Consider the following 18511-nt stretch of genomic DNA (forward strand, 5'->3'; position numbering starts at 1 on the left):
GCTGTGCCAAAGCCGGGCGCGTGCACTGCACGCGCCAATGGCGACTAGCGCGCCTGACTTTCCTTTTCACTTTTTATTATTATTATTATTATTATTATTATTTATTTTAATTCAGTTTTGTTTGTTTTGTTTTTTTTTTTTTTTTTTTTTTTTTTTTTTTCTTCTCTCCCCCTCACATTATCTTTCCTAATCACTCTTACATTCTCCCCACTAATTCCTCCCACGGATAAGGATGCTCTAACAATCGAGCTTATACAAATGAGAGGTAACACAAAAAAAAAAAAAAAAAAAAACAAATTAGAAGAAAATGGGTTGGACTCGGAAGAAAAAATTTAATGCTGACAAAAAAATTAAAATACTTCAAAGGAATATCTTGGGCACGTGGTGTGCACGTGCTTATTGGGTGTTGCTGATACTGAGTGTCTTCAATAGTTATGCTGTGCAACCGAATGTACCATGCGCATGGTGCATACGGTTCAAAACGACGTCGTTTTGATTAAAAATGCGCGTCCCACTTTAAAAAAAAAATCAGGTTCGACTCTCAGCAATAGCATTATTGTGGATATATAGTTATGAAATTGTGGATATATAGTTATGAAATTGTGGTTATATAGTTATGAATTTATGGATATTTAGTTCATTCATTGTGGATATTTAGTTCAATCATATATTGTGGATATTTAGTTCATTCATTGTGGATTTTTACTTCATTCATTCATTTATTGTGGATTTTTACTTCATTCATTCATTCATTGTGGATTTTTACTTCATTCATTCACTGTGGATATATAGTTATGAAATTGTGGATATATAGTTATGAAATTGTGGTTATATAGTTATGAATTTATGGATATTTAGTTCATTCATTGTGGATATTTAGTTCAATCATATATTGTGGATATTTAGTTCATTCATTGTGAATTTTTACTTCATTCATTCATTTATTGTGGATTTTTACTTTATTCATTCATTCATTGTGGATTTTTACTTCATTCATTCATTGTGGATATATAGTTATGAAATTGTGGATATATAGTTATGAAATTCTGGATATATAAAAATGCTATTGCCGGGAATCGAACATGATTTCTTCTTTAAGTGGGACGCGTGTTTTTTTAACCAAAACGGCGCCGTTTTGCAACCGTATGCACCTTGCAAGGTGCATTCGGTTGAACAGCATAATTTGCGGAGTGTCTTGGACTCGGCTACCTTCCAACCAAGTTCCCAACTCGGTTACCACTTTTTGCCAAAGAGGCCTCTCCACATTATCCAATGGGCCTTACTTTTATGTTTCCTTTGCCTAAACAGGCAAGTATCGGTAGTTTTAACCTTACTTTTATGTTTCCTTTTTCTGGAAAAGAGATTTTGTGCTATTTTTGTGTGAACTGGGGTGTATTTTAGTGTAGCTGTGTATATACATAAAAATACGCATACATAGTGTGTGTTTATGCAAGTATTGAAGTGCGATGTATTTCGATTTTGGATAGTGTGGAGCTCATATACATGGACAATTAAATATTGATCCACCTACGTGGACTGGTGGTAGTGTGGAGCTCACAGAATACCCTGCACAGGTACTTATACCCTTTCTGCCTTCTTTGTTTTTAAAAGCATTTATATATAAAATAGTTGGTGGTGCTCATATCTTAGCATATTCTGCCATTCAAGGTCAATTTTATATCCACAAGAGGTGCAATGCTTTGACAGAAGACCAGTTTTCCCCATCATTGCTGATAACTACTATGAAACGAAGCTTTTTTGGTTTGAGGTGGACAAGTTTCAAACTGCTAAACTGATTGAATTGTTTTCATCTTCATCAGTGCCTAATGATGGTCTTTATTCTCGCAATATTCCTAGAATTACAAGTGAAGCTAGTACCTCTCTCGGACAGAGTAATGCTCATGTTCCATTTGAACAGAAAGCTTGGACCTCCCTGTTCATAGATAATTCAGCTTTGACATGGTGAACAAATTTGAAAATTTGAAGACTGTGTGTAAGACTTTCCCGTATAATATATATTATATATTATAAGTCTTATTTATGTGGTGCAAGTGGACTAGGCCCATTAAGTAATTGGTTGGGTTGGACCTTTAGGTTTAAGTCTTATTCCACCAATGTGCCTATATAAAGTTTGTATTGATGGGATACAAGATATATGATTCATTATGGTACTCATGCTGCTCAGAAAATACCAGTATACCATCTAGGGTTCTGAGTTAAGCATGAGACAAAACCGCTAACCCTATTCTGCAGATCTACTGTTCAAGAGGCAATACAAACACGATATCAACCATGGCTGGAGATCTACAGTGCTTACGCTTCCGCTGCTACGAGTTAAGTTTCTCGTATATTATTCTCTGTATAGTTAGATCATATTTAGATCTCACATTTGGTATCAGAGCCTTTATAATCTCCGCCTGGTGGATTGTTTTGCCTAAAACAATATTAATTTATTTTCGTATATATTAAGTTTTTTGTATATGATTTTTTTTTTGGATCGCCGAATATTTTTTCTTTTGGCATTAAGTGAGGAATTTGTATTTCTTTCAAAATAAAATAAATAAATAAATAAAAATAAAATTGGCTTACTGCCTGGTTTATTTATTTATTTTTTTGTCTTACGCCGGATTAAATTATTTTTTTTTCCGGCATAACTGGATCGTGGTCGTCGTTGCCGGCGGCCCCTGTTGACGACGGTGGCTGGCGTTGCTACGAGAGACGGTGCAACAACGGCAACAAGTGAATGATTCTCCAGGCGTTCGACGGCCGGTTGTGGCGTTGCGATGAAGACGACGACGACGGCCTGCTGTTGCTGTCTTGGTGTGGCGCAGGGGATTCTTCTGTAAATTTCCCCTTGTTTCCGGTCGGGCGGCGGAGAAGCGGGTGGAGGAGATCGATCAAACGCGTAAGGAATTGACGCGTGCGTTACGGGGCTTTGCGGCTGCCATTTTTTTTTATTCTTCTTTCGGTCCTCCGCTGTGAGCTCCGCCGCTGGAACAAAGGCGCTGGTTTCTGGTGATGCGTGGAAGAAGACTGAAGAAGATGGCATACGTACTGGTACATTTCCTTTAATCATGCAATTATCTATTATTTACCATATATATTAATATTAATATTTGCCTTATATTTAATATGGTGATTATTTGGTCTAATATTACCATATTAATATTACCTTAATTAATATTGTATATTATTTGGCAAATTGGTAAATATATGATAATTGCTTGTTTTGAAATATTGATGCCCTTTAATTTGTTCTTAATTTTGGCATTAAATTGATAATTAAATTATTATTTAATTATGGGCAAATATTAAGTTTTAAATTTGCTATTTGAATTTTAATTTAATATTAAGTTGCATATTTAATTGCCAAAAGTATTGCAATTTATTTAGGATTTATGAGTTAATATGCAAAATTCAAGCATGCTTTGTATATTCATAAATTATTTTATTATAATTGTACATTTAGAAAAGCATATTTTAAGGATGGATTTAACATATTATTAACTCATAGACTATGTATTAAATATCATTCAACTTTGGATCCTTAGGTCAATTTTAGACATGACCTACTAAATTAAAGTCGCTTGTTTTGGTTTCCCATTTAATTTTGGGCATATTTTAGTCCTATATTTCACTTGGGACTTTAAAACCTATTTTGAACAAGTCATTTGGGACCTATCTTGGGTCATTAAGTTTGGATCCCACCATTATTCAGTGATATTTAATAATAATTATAGCTATTTTATTTTGACTTATAACATGTTTATTATGATAATAATATTGATTATTATGCATAACATGTTCACTAAGTCTTAATTATTACTGACTACCATATTTTGTTAATGGTATTCATGGTTGGTAATAATATTAATTTTGGATATATTTCAGTACTAGACCATTTTATATCCATGTCACAACTCATTTGGACCATTGGGTTTATGGGTCTAATTTGAGTGATTAAGTGCTATAATTATTATATTGGGTCTATTTATTAGTCATTAAGAATTTAAGGATTATAATTGTTATTTTCGCTATTATATTTGTTTTTTTTTAAATCTATCAATAATTTTCAGGGCCTTAATAATAATATTAATACCTTAAATAATATAGTAAGCAATATAGTTGGTATATTGGCTTAACAATGATAATTTGATTATTACCATAATTTCAGTCTCCCTAAAAGACATCATAGTCTTGATTAATTATTATGTGGTAATATGAGATTGGCATTTAGTATCCCCTTAATTATAGTTTTGCCATTTATTAAGTTAAACTTGGCATTGTTAATTACTGTTATTAAGTTTAGGGGCTAATCTCGTTTATTACCTTTCATAGTAATTATTATTTCTTGGTAATCTATTATGTTTGGAAAGATGACCTATTTGGTGATTATTGTTACGTGACGTTGCATTGAGGTTACTGGTGAAGATGGGAGAATTTTAGCACTATGGGAGATGCGGTTTGCATCATTAAGGTTAGTCATTAAATTTTTTTATCATTATTTTTTTTAATAATTAGTGCTATAGTTATAGTTTGACTGCTATAATTTTGAAATTGCCACATTTTATTTCCTTAAGAAAAATGGAAACATTAAAGAAGGTATATTACCATACTTTGGTTGTTATTACCAAATATTAATGGTGATTATAAGGTTATTTATTACCATTAATATTTTAATGATAACATTATTATTATGGTTTATTTATGAATCCTAAATTGTTTCCAATTATGTTTATGTGGCAATGCTTCAGATAAGGAATTTTTTTTTTAGGCAACTGACTATTGCCATTACTGTACATTTATTCCATAATTCATTCAGTCTTTGAATTATGATTAATGTTTTTGCCCATATTTGATTAAGTATGAATAAATTAATATTTGGTGTGATTTCATACTATTTAGATTGTTTTATGCATTTGATCACATTAAGTGCATAATATTTAGTTTGACTATGCAATTACGTTTTGTGAGATTTTGATTTACAAATGACAACATATCCTTTTGGTTTGATATTGTTATAATTTGTGAATTCAGTTATTTCTCATAAATTTAATTTTTATGCTTTAAAACATATTGTCATGGGCTTACAGTTAAAAAAAAAAAATTGAAAACTCATATTGTAAATTGCTTTTAAGTTATGCAATTTGTTTGGAACATATGAGTTTAAACGTTTAATTTTATGCATGTTTGTCCTAAGCATAATATTCTGTTTTAAATTATGCAATATTCTTATTATGCCTTTAGAAATGCATAAATTTAGGATGGAATTATATTAGTTCCTAATTAAGTTGGACTTATGCATAAACTTTAGTTGCGGTAGTGCCTGAATTTAAGCACGTTTAGTCCTTTAATTTAGTTCATCAATTTAAAGCCTTATCCGTAGGTGAATCTACAATCTCATAGATCTCCCAAACGATTTTACTTCAAATATGAGAACACATGACTTAGGGAAGTTTCTTGGGGGAGGAATACTAGTTCTAAGGCCCTGGCTTAAAAGCCTTGTTGCTACTAGTCCCTTTGCGACGCTACTCTGTCTAAGGAGTTGGTATTTAACCGAGCTTCGTCTCGACCAACTTTCCTGGGAGTATACCTAATAATTGTCTATCATGTGTGGGTTTAATTCGTTTGTTAGGCTTTAAATTCCCATTTTGCCAAGTGATTACAATTTTAGATTAATTAAAGAGTAGCCACAGCATCTTTAATTTACTAAAATTGTCTAAGGTTTAAATTACATAAAGATGGCAATGATAATTGTCTAGTGATCTTATAATTTTAATGAGTTGGGGAGTAGCCACAGCATCCTTAATCAGTTAAAATTATATATTAAGCAGTTTATCTTGATCACATACAGTTTTGGACATATCATTTGTGATTAATTGTATGTAATATGATGGAATTTAGCCCACAGGCAATTTCGTTATATTTGTATAGTTAATCAGGATGAAATACTGGACTACGGTCATAATTTAGCCCACAGGCAATTATGTATCGGAATGTAGTTTAGTAGTTTTATCAGTGATGATAGAAATAAATCAATTTTATTTACTTTATGGTTAGTTGTAAATAATTCCCATCTCTATCATAAAGTTTAATTTTATGATGTAAATTTTAAATCATATTTCTTAATTTACCCACAGGGATTAAGAAAAGGAACATGATTCCTTAAGTTTTTATCATAATAGTTGTAATGAATCTTATTGAGTAAAACTTTAGCCTACAGGCAAGTTTTATGTCACTTGATTCTTCAACTCATTTGATAATTGTTTCATCATAAAATTTCAGTTGGATCTAATTGAGTAAAACTTTAGCCCACAGGCAAGTTTTATGTCACTAGATTCTTCTGTCCATTTAGCATTTGAGATAAAATATTATCATAAGGGTTTAGTTGGATTTAATAGAATTAAAACTTTAGCTCACAGACATGTTTTATGTCAATAAATCCCTCAACCCACTAGATAATAATTTTATTACAATTTCTTAGAATTTTTAAATTTAGTTCATTTATAATTCTAAGTTTCATGGTTTGCATTGACAAAACATGTATTCAATCACTTCCTAAAATTTAGCCACTTTTATTAATTGTTTCACTAAGCTTACTTGGTTATTTGGATCAACTATAGTAAGTTATGTGATATGATATACCTGTTTTTTTTTATTCCAAGAATAAAATGTACCTTTTGAGCCAAATTCCAAATTGATTTTGGAAAGTGTATTTTATTATTATAGTATGTCCAACTATGGTGGACAATTATTTCTTCATTAGTTATTCCTTTAGTTGGACTATGCTTGGAATCATATATTGATTATTTAGTATGCCCAACTAATGGTGGGGAATATATCTTCATTAATTAGTTGGTCAAATCAATTATGAGTACGTATATCATTAATTTTGCTAAAGAATATCTTAATCAGTGGGAGTGATCATTTAAAAAGGATCATTAAGATACTCCATAATCAGTGGGAGTGATCCTTTAGAAAAGGATCATTAAGATACTCCATAATCAGTGGGAGTGATCATTTAGAAAAAGATCATTAAGATACTCCATTAAAGATTTTGGATTTAATAGGCTTCATACATCCTAAATTAGATTGTATGTCAAACAATAAGTCCAAAAGATTCCACAAGTATTAATATTGTATTTGTTCATATAAATGCATATTGGTTTAGCAACATATTTATGAAAAATGTTGTAACAATATTGAGGAGTTTATTAGAACAAAACATATAACTTGTGGTGCACTGTTAAGTAATAAATTCTTCAGCATTTAATAGTCTTTAGTTTCTTCAAAATTGATCCTGGGCCATTTTGGTTTGTAAGGCTCAAGACAATTTTGAGAAACATAAAAGTAAGACTCATAATGTTCAGTTCATTTTGAGGTGGACCTTAAGATTATTTGGGAAGTTATGGTGTATGTTTAAGATTCCAAATTTATGTACTTAGAGTTTTGGTTTATTGTCTAAGTTATTGGAATGTTTCTGTGACTTGACTATCTTTTGGCTATTTTGATGAGTGGGAGTGACAGACGTGTCAACTCCAAGCTCTTAGCCATTAGAGGTAGTACTTATGTTAACTTATAAAGAAGTCATGGAATATATAGTTAGCATTATGCTAATTAAGAGATCTCTACTTAAGGCATGCTTTTAAGGATTTTAGAGATCATACAGTGTACTCTTTTGTACAATTTGGATGGTTTTCTCTCTTAAGTTGCGCATATATATATTTTATTTTGAGAAACATCCCTTAAGGTACCAAGAATAAACATTGGGTTTGTTCATAAAGGATTCAAGTTGGGGAATAAAAAAATGCATGTGATCATAGGAGATATTACTCACTTATTCGGTAGAGGACATATTACTATGGTTCGTGTGTTTGTTCTTTGATCAGAATTGTGCTAGTACTTGCACCAAGTGGGAGACTGTAAGACTTTCCCGTATAATATATATTATATATTATGGGTCTTACTTATGTGGTGCAAGTGGACTAGGCCCATTAAGTAATTGGTTGGGTTGGACCTTTAGGTTTAAGTCTTATTCCACCAATGTGCCTATATAAAGTTTGTATTGATGGGATACAAGATATATGATTCATTATGGTACTCATGCTGCTCAGAAAATACCAGTACACCATCTAGGGTTCTGAGTTAAGCATGAGACAAAACGGCTAACCCTATTCTGCAGATCTACTGTTCAAGAGGCAATACAAACACGATATCAACCATGGCTGGAGATCTACAGTGCTTACGCTTCCGCTGCTACGAGTTAAGTTTCTCGTATATTATTCTCTGTATAGTTAGATCATATTTAGATCTCACACTGTGTCCAATCTCGCTCCCTCTCACTCCGTCTCGGAAACAAGCTCTGCTCCTAGACCTCTTCCTCAACGCCTTCTCCTTCGATCTGTCCCTCCGTGTAACCACCATGGATGACCTGTGCGCCGTCCATATCCACGACCCTACTTGCATTTCCTTAGGTAAGCATTTATTCTCTTCGTGGATCAGGGACGAGGTGAAGCGTGACGCCGAATCGGAGCCCTCGCTGGCGAGCTACCCCTATTCTACCATAATTTCTCATTCCTCCCTATCTCGCTCCCTCTCCTTCCATCTCGGAAATAAGCTCTCCTCCTCCACTGTCCTCTCCACACTCCTCTACGACCTCTTCCTCAACACCTTCTCCTCTGATTCGTCCAGAGCCAGCCCTGGACACGTCTGCCCCAGGTCGATGGACAGGGCCCCCAAATTTTAGAGTCCCATTATTTAAAAAAAAAAAGAAAAGAAAAGAAAAGAGAAGTTACCGTGTGTATATATATATATATATATATATATATATATATATATATATATATATATATATAGCGATTCAGCGTTCGTAGTTTTGAACAAAGCAAGCCGACAAACCTATTACTACCCTAGTCCCTAATGTAGCTTACGAATTGCGAGAATTTGCAAAGAACTTACAACTCACGAGAACTACATAATTAACAACAAATTGTCTAGGACTCTAGTTATTTGTCTATTTGAACTAACGTAAATATTTAATTTGTGTTTTTAATTTAAGTATTTGAGTAGTGTTTTTTGAGTTACTAATTAATGATTATGCAAAATTGCAAATCAAATTTGCCAATTTGGGCATTCTCAATTCAGTTAATAAGTTATCAAAGACAACAATTTGCAGGCATCACACAAACTAATTTAGTTTTAGTTTTATTCGTTGTCCAAACAATGCAATTTTGTGAATTGACGCAAAGACGGCAAATTTAACTCGTATGCTATTGATTCTTCAATTCTTTTTTTATCATTCAAACTCTGAAGTTCTTCAATTCTCTTGACACGTAATTAAAATTACGTATTGTTTCACAATTCTTGTTTATTGTGTTATTTACATGACTTAATAATTCTGATTTCAAAATAATATATTCAAGAATTTGTTTTTTGATTAATAATTTATTCGTAGAGTTTCTAAATAAATTTTTATTTTTTTCTTTAGGATTTTATGTCTTCTAGAAAATATTCATCTATTCAACTGAGTTTGAGAAGTGTAAAAAAGAAAAAGAAGAATTGAGCAACTAAACCAATCTCAAAAGGGAGCTCTTGAAAGATTCATTAAAAAAAAAAAAAAAAAAAAAAAAAACTCAATTAGATGAGCAAAAAGATGATGCCAAGGAAAAATTTGTTAGATCTAATCTTCATATAGCACGTCAAGATGAATGTTAGACTTGAAAAAAAGGGACCCAAATTAAGATATTACATATGACCCCAATTTTTATTGGAACGACACTGGATTCGTTCCTCCGTGTAGCCACCGTGCGCAGTCCGTCTCCACGACCCTGCTTGCATTTCCTTTGCTAACTACCTTTTGAATTACAAGGGCTTCTTACTCATCTAGGTAACTATTTCCCCCCTTTTTATTAGGGTTTTCGTAGAGTGAAGGTATTTTTTCTAGGTTTTTAATGATTCTATGCTTCTATTTGTGTGTAAAAGAAAAAGAAAAAAGAAAAAAAAAATATACTAAAATCTGGGGTGCATTTGCCTAGGAGGAGGCAATTCAAAGTGGGATTCCTGATCAGGAATTTTAATGTTGGGTTACGCAAAAGGAAAATTCGACTTTCCCTTTGGCGTTATTGCCTTCAGTAATGCCTATCTCTTTAGCGTTATAGCGTTTCCATTTATTTTTTGAAATAATGGCAGAAAATACGGTAGGTGGACAGTACACCTACCGTATTTACTACCATTAATATCTAAATACTCCGTAAATGCCACCATTATTTACTGCCTTTTCCTTCCCCACATTTAGACTCCTCCCCCTGTTAGTTTTCTTCGAATTTCTGGCTTGCACACATCATTTTCGTCAATATTTGTGGTCCCTCTCAAGTCCTTTTCACCCTTTTTGTTTGTGTACTTTGTATCAACGATTTTTGTATATTGAGAAGTAGTTGTGTTGTTTGATGTTCGTCTATTTAGGGTTGCTATGGTTCATGGCGGCGACAACCTCGGTGATACGCCCTTAATTGTAATTATGTAGTTTAATTAGGAAGAGTTAATTATGCTTCTAGAATTAGTAGGATAATTAAGATGGTACAACATAATTAGTGGGAGAGTTTATTATTGTGCCTAAATTAGCATAGGAAAATTATGTACCATTACCTTGTATAGCTAGTATACTTTTGATACGTTAATTATTATAGGTATTAGTAAATCCTTTATATAATAAAGCTATATGGTTTGGGAAATAATTAATGTTACAATTAATGCCACAACATCCTTTATTATTATAAAAAAAAAAACACACACAACATTTAAAAAATAAAATAGCTATATATTATATAATCATATAAAAAATATACTTTTGAAAAATAAAATAGCTATATATTATATAATCATATAAAAAATGTGTTCAATTAGAGTTTAAATTTACACATACAAAATTTGAAATTTGCTTTCAAATGTAATTATCTTAGTTATTATTTGTATTGTGAAAATTATAATATAGATGAAGTACAATTAAGAATAAATCAATGTAATTATGTAAATTATCTCTATAAGTTTATTTGAATATGCACATAATTAGAGATTATATTAACCATACAAATTATAATTTTAATTTTAATTTTAATTGTAATTTTGTATTCTATAAAAATAATAAATACTTGACCAATGGAAGTTCAAAAATATTATTATATTAATTAATTTAAAATATTTTAGTTTTTCTATTTTTTATTTATATTTATAATAACATAATTTTTTTCCGTGCATCGCGCGGGTGAATTACTAGTTAGTACAAATAGGTTATTGTATATGAAGATGAAAAACAGAGAAATATATTATTGTTCTAGTCTTTTATATTGAAGAGTTCTTCATTTTCTTTCATATATTGTTTTCTTTTGGAGTTACCGTAACTCGAATACGGATTGGAGCCAGAAGCCTGCTCGAAAGGTTTTGTTTCGCTGCGTACTAAATTTCAGTACGTAACATTGCTGCTTTCATTGAGTCTATTGGTGAGAGTATTCTCTATCTTTTTATTTTTATTTTGTTTTGTTTTTGTTTTCAGTTTTTGACAGCATCCCTTACAAAATTCAAAAAAAAAAAATTCAAAAAAAAAAAAAAACATCAGTAAAGAACGAGCAACAAGCATGAACGTTTCTTACATTATTTGATCCTTTCTTTTTTATTTGCATATCAACCAAAAAAAAAAAAACCTCAAACAAATCACAAAAAAAAAAAAAAAAAACCCACAAATTTTTTCCTTATTCGTATTTTTTTTCTTTTGTTTCATCACAATTATTGAAATCAACTTTTTGATTTGTTTACATACCCGTCATGACAAATCGGTTAGTAACAAATCTCTCCGTTTTCATCCATCATCAAAATATGTACACTAATAATCTGAATCTCCAACTCTAAACCATTAGTCAAACATTGCAAAGTTTGATTGTATCAATCGAGGAGATTAACCATGGCCGTAGCTATTATTCATCTCACAACAATCTTCATAAATTGGAAAAAGATCAACGTCGTCAACTAGATGGCTCGAGCAAGCATGTAGATATCCTCAAGGAAACAATGTCAAAAGATCAACTACAGTTTGAGGTGTCAATGAATGTGGTTCATGATAAAAGTGTTCGTGATCTCAAGGAGTTAAACATCGAAAAAAATTTACACATCTTTGACAGGCCTCCACCATTGATATCGCCACCCCCCCCCCCCTAGCATTTACAATTGAAGAACCAATGACAGTTATGAAGAATTGTACAAGTTTGAGTCCTAATAAGTGTTGGAAAAAGTGCTTGTATTCTGTAATACAATTGAGATACAACAAAAATACAGAAGACAACATGGAACACAATTGGATCATTTGATATCTTCAGGCGTGTAATCACTTTCCTATAAGCTTTAAATCTCCATCTATAAAAGCAACAAGGTTCAAGATTTAATCTTATGAGATACAAGAAGATGAATGAAATTCTTAAGTTGCTTTGTTTAAGAATTTCCTGTAGAGATGTAAGCCTGTGAAGTATCTTTGGTTTTCTGCAAAATGATTGCATGTAAAAATGCATGTCCTTTCAGATGCTTCTCCAAACTATTTATAGATGTAAATATAACTTGTTTAGAGAAGTTACATGCAAGTTCTTATTTGAATTTAAAACTTAACTTTCATAAGATATATCTCGGGAAATAATAATTACATATAACATATACTAATTCATATAATATGAACCTTCATAGATTATGTATGCATACAATATTATTACGTAAATAATATATAATATATACATATATATACATGTTTTACTTTAGTGCATGTGACCATGCAAAGAGTAGAAGAGTATATACATATACTTTCCATGCATACTACATGCATGCCCATCCACCGAATCAACAAAGCAGTGGCCAGTCGAGTTGATTGGCACCGAATGCATGCATGTACATAATCCAACGAATGGAGAGTCTTCCACCGAATTGACGAAAAGACGATTTGTACACAATTTTAACAAATTGTTAAAGGAACGATTCTTGGCGAATCTTCCACTTGATTTGATCAACACGATTTGTACAAGAATTAACAAATCGTTAAACACGATTCGATAAGTCACCAATGATTCGTTATCACCGAATCATAAAAACCAACAAAACGTGTATATCAAACTTGTGTACTATTTGGTTCCCACCGTCCGAGATATTCATATTTACCAACTTGCTTTCTACCAAACTAAAAAAAATATTTATAAATCCACAACTCCAAATATTATTTAAGCTTTCATGGTAGTCCATCTGAAACATTAATCTCCATTACTATATAAATTTCCAACAATAAGGAGGATGAAAGTGTGCAAGAAAAGATTAATGTACCATTAGTTTCTCCTACCAAAGAAAACTACCTCATGGAAAACAAAGTTTATATCCAAAAGAACACACTGCAAGATACAAAAGATTTTGTTACCGGGGCTACACAATGAGGAATTCTCATTTGTCTGTATATTCCAATGGTGTTGGTTCAGTCGAACCTTGTACTTGATGTACAATCTTCCTAACAATTTTCAACCAAAAATTTGAGTTGAACATTTGTGTTGGGTAGAACTCAAGAGAAGAACCACTTATACTTCCACCTTGAGGACAATGTGATTTTCGAAGGGGCAAGGAGTGATACACCATTGATTGGTGATGATCAATGCAGCAAGAATAATGTATATTGTCTGTATATTCCAATGGTGTTGGTTCAGTCGAACCTTGTACTTGATGTACAACCTTCCTAACAATTTTCAACCAAAAATTTGGGTTGAACATTTGTGTTGGGTAGAACTCAAGAGAAGAACCACTTATACTTCCACCTTGAGGACAAGGTGATTTTCGAAGGGGCAAGGAGTGATACACTATTGATTGGTGATGATCAATGCAGCAAGGATAATGTATATTACCTTATATATGTAATAAGGAAAATAATTAGCATTTATGTGTAATTGATAGTGAGGAGAATAATTAGTCATTCAATTATTACATTATTTTAGGAGGTGAGATAGTATATAAAGGGTACTCTATGTAATGTAAAACTCATGCAGAAATCATTTATATTGAAGAGTTCTCTTTTGCTATACTGTTTTCTTTTGGAGTTACCGTAACTCGAATACGGATTGGAGCCAGAAGCCTGCTCGAAAGGTTTTTTCAGTTGCGTACTAAATTTCAGTACGTAACATTGGTGCTCTCGTTGAGTCTATTGGTGAGAGTATTCTCTATCTTTTTATTTTTATTTTGTTTTGTTTTTGTTTTCAGTTTTTGGCAGCATCCCTTACAAAATTCAAAAAATAAAAAAATAAAAAAATAAAATAAAACATCAGAAAAGAACGAGCAACAAGCATGAACGTTTCTTACATTATTTGATCCTTTCTTTTTTATTTGCATATCAACTAAAAAAAAAAACCTCAAACAAATCACAAAAAAAAAAAAAAAAACCCACATAATTTTTCCTTATTCGTATTTTTTTTCTTTTGTTTCATCACAATTCTTGAAATCAACTTTTTGATTTGTTTACATACCGTCATGACAAATCGGTTAGTAACAAATCTCTCAGTTTTTCATCCATCATCAAACTATGTACACCAATAATCTGAATCTCCAACTCCAAACCATTAATCAAACATTGCAAAGTTTGATTGTATCAATTGAGGAGATTAATCATGGCCGTAGCTATTAATCAAACATTGCAAAGTTTGTTGTTCTAGTCTTTTATATTGAAGAGTTCTTCATTTTCTTTCATATATTATTTTCTTTTGGAGTTACCGCAACTCGAATACGGATGGGAGTCAGAAGCCTGCTCGAAAGGTTTCTTTCGTTGCGTACTCAGTACGTAACATTGCTGCTTTCATTGCATCAGCCTATCTTTCTTTTTTTTCTTTTTTTTTTATTTTTTTAAATTTTTAAATTTTTTTTTTTTATTTTTTATTTTTGCATACACAAAACCTGGAAAAAAAAAAAGAAAAAAAAAGCAATTCCTTACTACATGCATTTGCATCTCTGTGTTCATCCATGCGTCCACTTGCATCATCAATATCCACTCTCCAAGCAGACAACTTCAACCGGAGAATCAATAACATCCACCATTGCAGTTCGTCAATTGATGGAGAACATAAGTAAGGAATTCAAATAATCATAAGCATGCATGCAGGAAACTCAATGGTTGGCGGCTGGAAGACTTGGAAACTTGGACTATCTTTAATTACTCTTGTTCATGTATTTTGTTTTAATTTTCTGTCTCTTCATTTACCAGCTTTTAATTCTAGTAGCTTCTCTTATTTTCCTTTGTATCCTATTTAAACATGCTTTGTCTGATGAGAAAGGGCATCAAATACTATTTTGAACTTTTGAGATTGAGTTACAGTGTGTTTTATTTCCCTGGCAATCACCTTTTCAATTGTTGTTCTGTATCAGTTGGTATCAGAGCCTTAAGTTCCTAGGCAACAACGAGGCAGCGACTCGATCCCCTCTATTGTTACGACCCAAGATGGCACAAGGCAATAATAACAACGCAGGAAACAACCCACCCACTGGCGGTGACCGTGGTATTGACGCACTTTGGGCAGCTTTGCAAACACAGGCAACCGTATCCAAGAAATCCATAATATCCTTGCTAATATTAGCTTGAGACTTGAAGGACAGAGAGTTCCCCCAGCAGTAAACCATGCTAGACATCAACCAGTTGGTGAACAAGTTCAAGGTTACCAACCACAAGCTAACCCTCCTGTTTACAGGAGCAGGAGCAACCAATGTTGCAAAACACTCTAGGTGCCTCCTAGGCGCCGATTTTTTATTTTTATTTTTTAATTTTTTTTAATTTTTTTAATTAAAAATAAAATTAAAAATTAAATTTTTTTAAAATTTAGTAATAAAACATAAGGTTTCCATAGTCATTTCTTAGAAATTATTTACGAAAGTGGTTGTAAAAGTGTTCAAAAGATTGTTTAAATCATCTAAATACATAAAAAACTAAAATTAAGAGCTAAAGAAGCATTTTTTTGAGAAATTAGTGGACCAACCGAGTCAAAAGTTATGCCTTACAAAACTTGTCCAAAACGGACAACCGAGTCAAAAGTTATGCCTTCCGAAACCTTTTCAACATAAAAAAAAAAAAAAAAAATTATAGCGCCGAACCGCCGAACCGGCCGGTTAGGCGGCCGCCTAGACCGCCTAGCCGGCTGGCCGCGGAGGCGCAATGGCGCCTAGCGCCTAGGCGCCGATTAATTGGCGCCTAGGCGCGATTTTTGCAACATTGATTTCAGAGGTATCAAAATTGTGCTCAAGGATCTCAGAATGTCAATGAATATACTGAGGAATTCTACGGTTAGGAGCACGCTGTAATCTCTCTGAGACCCCGGAGCAACAAACGGCTCGTTACATCAACGGGCTGAGATTTAACATCCGGGAAAGAATGACGTTAGCACCTATCTGGTCTGTCGATGAAGCTTACGACATGGCTATAAAAGTAGAAAACATCTTGACACAATCCAGCCAAAGGAAATCCTATGCTACAGCAACATCATGCCCTATAAACAACTCTCCTGCGCAACACTCCACTCCCAGACAGTCTGGTACCCATTCTTCTCAACCTGTAGCACCTTCCGAGTCCGGATTCTCAAAGGCTCAGCGACAAAGACAGAATAATGAGGTACCTACTCGAAACACTAATCCTTATGCCAAGCCTATGACCGGAAAATGTTTTAAGTGTGGAGAACCAGGCCACCGTTCGAATGAGTGTCGAGCCCGTCGTTCTGTTAATTTAATAGAGGAAAACGAAGAAGATGAGGATGGAAAAGAAGAGAGTTACATTGAAGAGATTGTTGAGGAAGATGGGGAGTGATGGATATATTATATATGTTGAGCAACCACCTGGTTTTGCAATTGATAATGAATGAGCTTGAAAAAGTCTATCATCTCAAAAAGGCTCTTTATGGCTTAAAGCAAGCCCCACGAGCTTGGTATGACACTCTCTCATATTTTATTATCAACTGTGGCTTCACGAAAGGAGTGGTGGACAAAACACTCTTTCGTATAAAAGATAATGATCATATTCTATTAGTTCAAATCTACGTTGATGACATCATCTTCGGAAGCACGAACCCAACTTTGTGTGAAAAGTTCTCCAATCTTATGAAGGGTAAATTTGAGATGAGTGTGATGGGAGAACTAAACTATTTTCTGGGATTACAAGTCAAACAATACCCAGATGGAATATTCATTAATCAAGCCAAATATACCAAGGATCTAATCTGGAAATTTGGCATTGATGGAAAAAGTTCGGTCAAAATTCCTATGAGCACATCTCTTAGAATGGATGTTGATAATGAAGGAAAAGATGTTGATCAGAAAAACTTTCGAGGCATTATTGGTTCTCTCTTATACCTAACAGCAAGCAGACCTGACATTTCGTTTGCTATTGGTGTATGTGCTCGATTTCAAGCCAAACCGAAAGAAAGTCACCTAAGTGCAACTAAAAAGATATTAAGATATCTTAAGGGAATGCAAAGTGTCAGACTCTGGTATCCGAAAGAAGGATCATTTGATCTTATTGGATACTCAGATGCAGACTTCGCAGGATGTCGTATTGATCGAAAGAGTACCTCAGGAACCTGCCAGTTCCTAGGAGGACGAATTGTGTCTTGGTTTAGCAAAAAGCAACACTCTATTGCTACAAGTACGGCTGAAGCCGAATACATTGTAGCTGGAAGCTGTTGTGCTCAAATCTTATGGATGAGACATCAATTGAGAGATTATGGCATAAATGCACGAGAAGTGAGCATTAAATGCGATAACACGAGTGCAATCGCCATTACACATAATCCTGTCTTACACTCTCGGACTAAGAATATTGACATCAAATATCACTTCATTCGTGATCATGTCGAAAAGAAAGACATATCTCTTGAGTATGTTAATACTGATGATCAACTTGCAGATATACTCACGGAACCCTTGAGTGAAGCAAGATTATCCTCTCTAAGGCATGAACTTGGAATGATTGAAATGACATAAAGCCAAGAGAATCAAATCTGCAAAGATTATTGATCTCGATATTCAAAAGATTTGATTCATTCTTACACGCAAGGATCTTTATAAAAAGATACACTACGTGGTTAAGAGTTCATATCTAACAAAAATTTCTAGTGTTTGTCTTCGCTTGTGCAGATATGAGTACAGGAAACGAAAGAACAATCACTGAGGCACAAGGAGGGAAAAGTGAAATTCTCAATGAGTCACTCGTAACCAAGCAAGAGTTTAATCAGTTTCTTGAACATTCTCAACACATACAAAGTCTTCTCCGTGACACAACCGAAAATGAGTCAAGAGAATCATTTCACTCTTTTGGCAACCCTATAGGGTATGTCAAAGAAGACAGTGTGCTGGAACAAAATGGGAGCTTTAACTCCTCACTGACAAGCACTCCAATTAAGATGACATCTCATCTCAAGTCCACCGCAAGCAGCAAGAAAAGGAAGGCCTAAATAACTTTGTTAGGCCACGGTGA

General features: G+C 33.2%; 1 long non-coding RNA gene across 1 annotated transcript in view; it reads right to left on the reverse strand.

Moving 5' to 3' along the window:
• Positions 1-15602: 15602 nt before the first annotated feature.
• LOC109154939 overlaps positions 15603-18511 on the reverse strand; it is a 30058-nt gene continuing 27149 nt past the window's right edge. The window contains exon 5 of the long non-coding RNA XR_002049821.1: positions 15603-15673. This is a non-coding gene — a long non-coding RNA (uncharacterized LOC109154939). The remainder of the gene's footprint in view (positions 15674-18511) is intronic.

Source organism: Ipomoea nil, unplaced genomic scaffold, assembly GCF_001879475.1.
Source record: "Ipomoea nil cultivar Tokyo-kokei standard unplaced genomic scaffold, Asagao_1.1 scaffold2662, whole genome shotgun sequence".
Classification (NCBI taxonomy): domain Eukaryota; kingdom Viridiplantae; phylum Streptophyta; class Magnoliopsida; order Solanales; family Convolvulaceae; genus Ipomoea; species Ipomoea nil.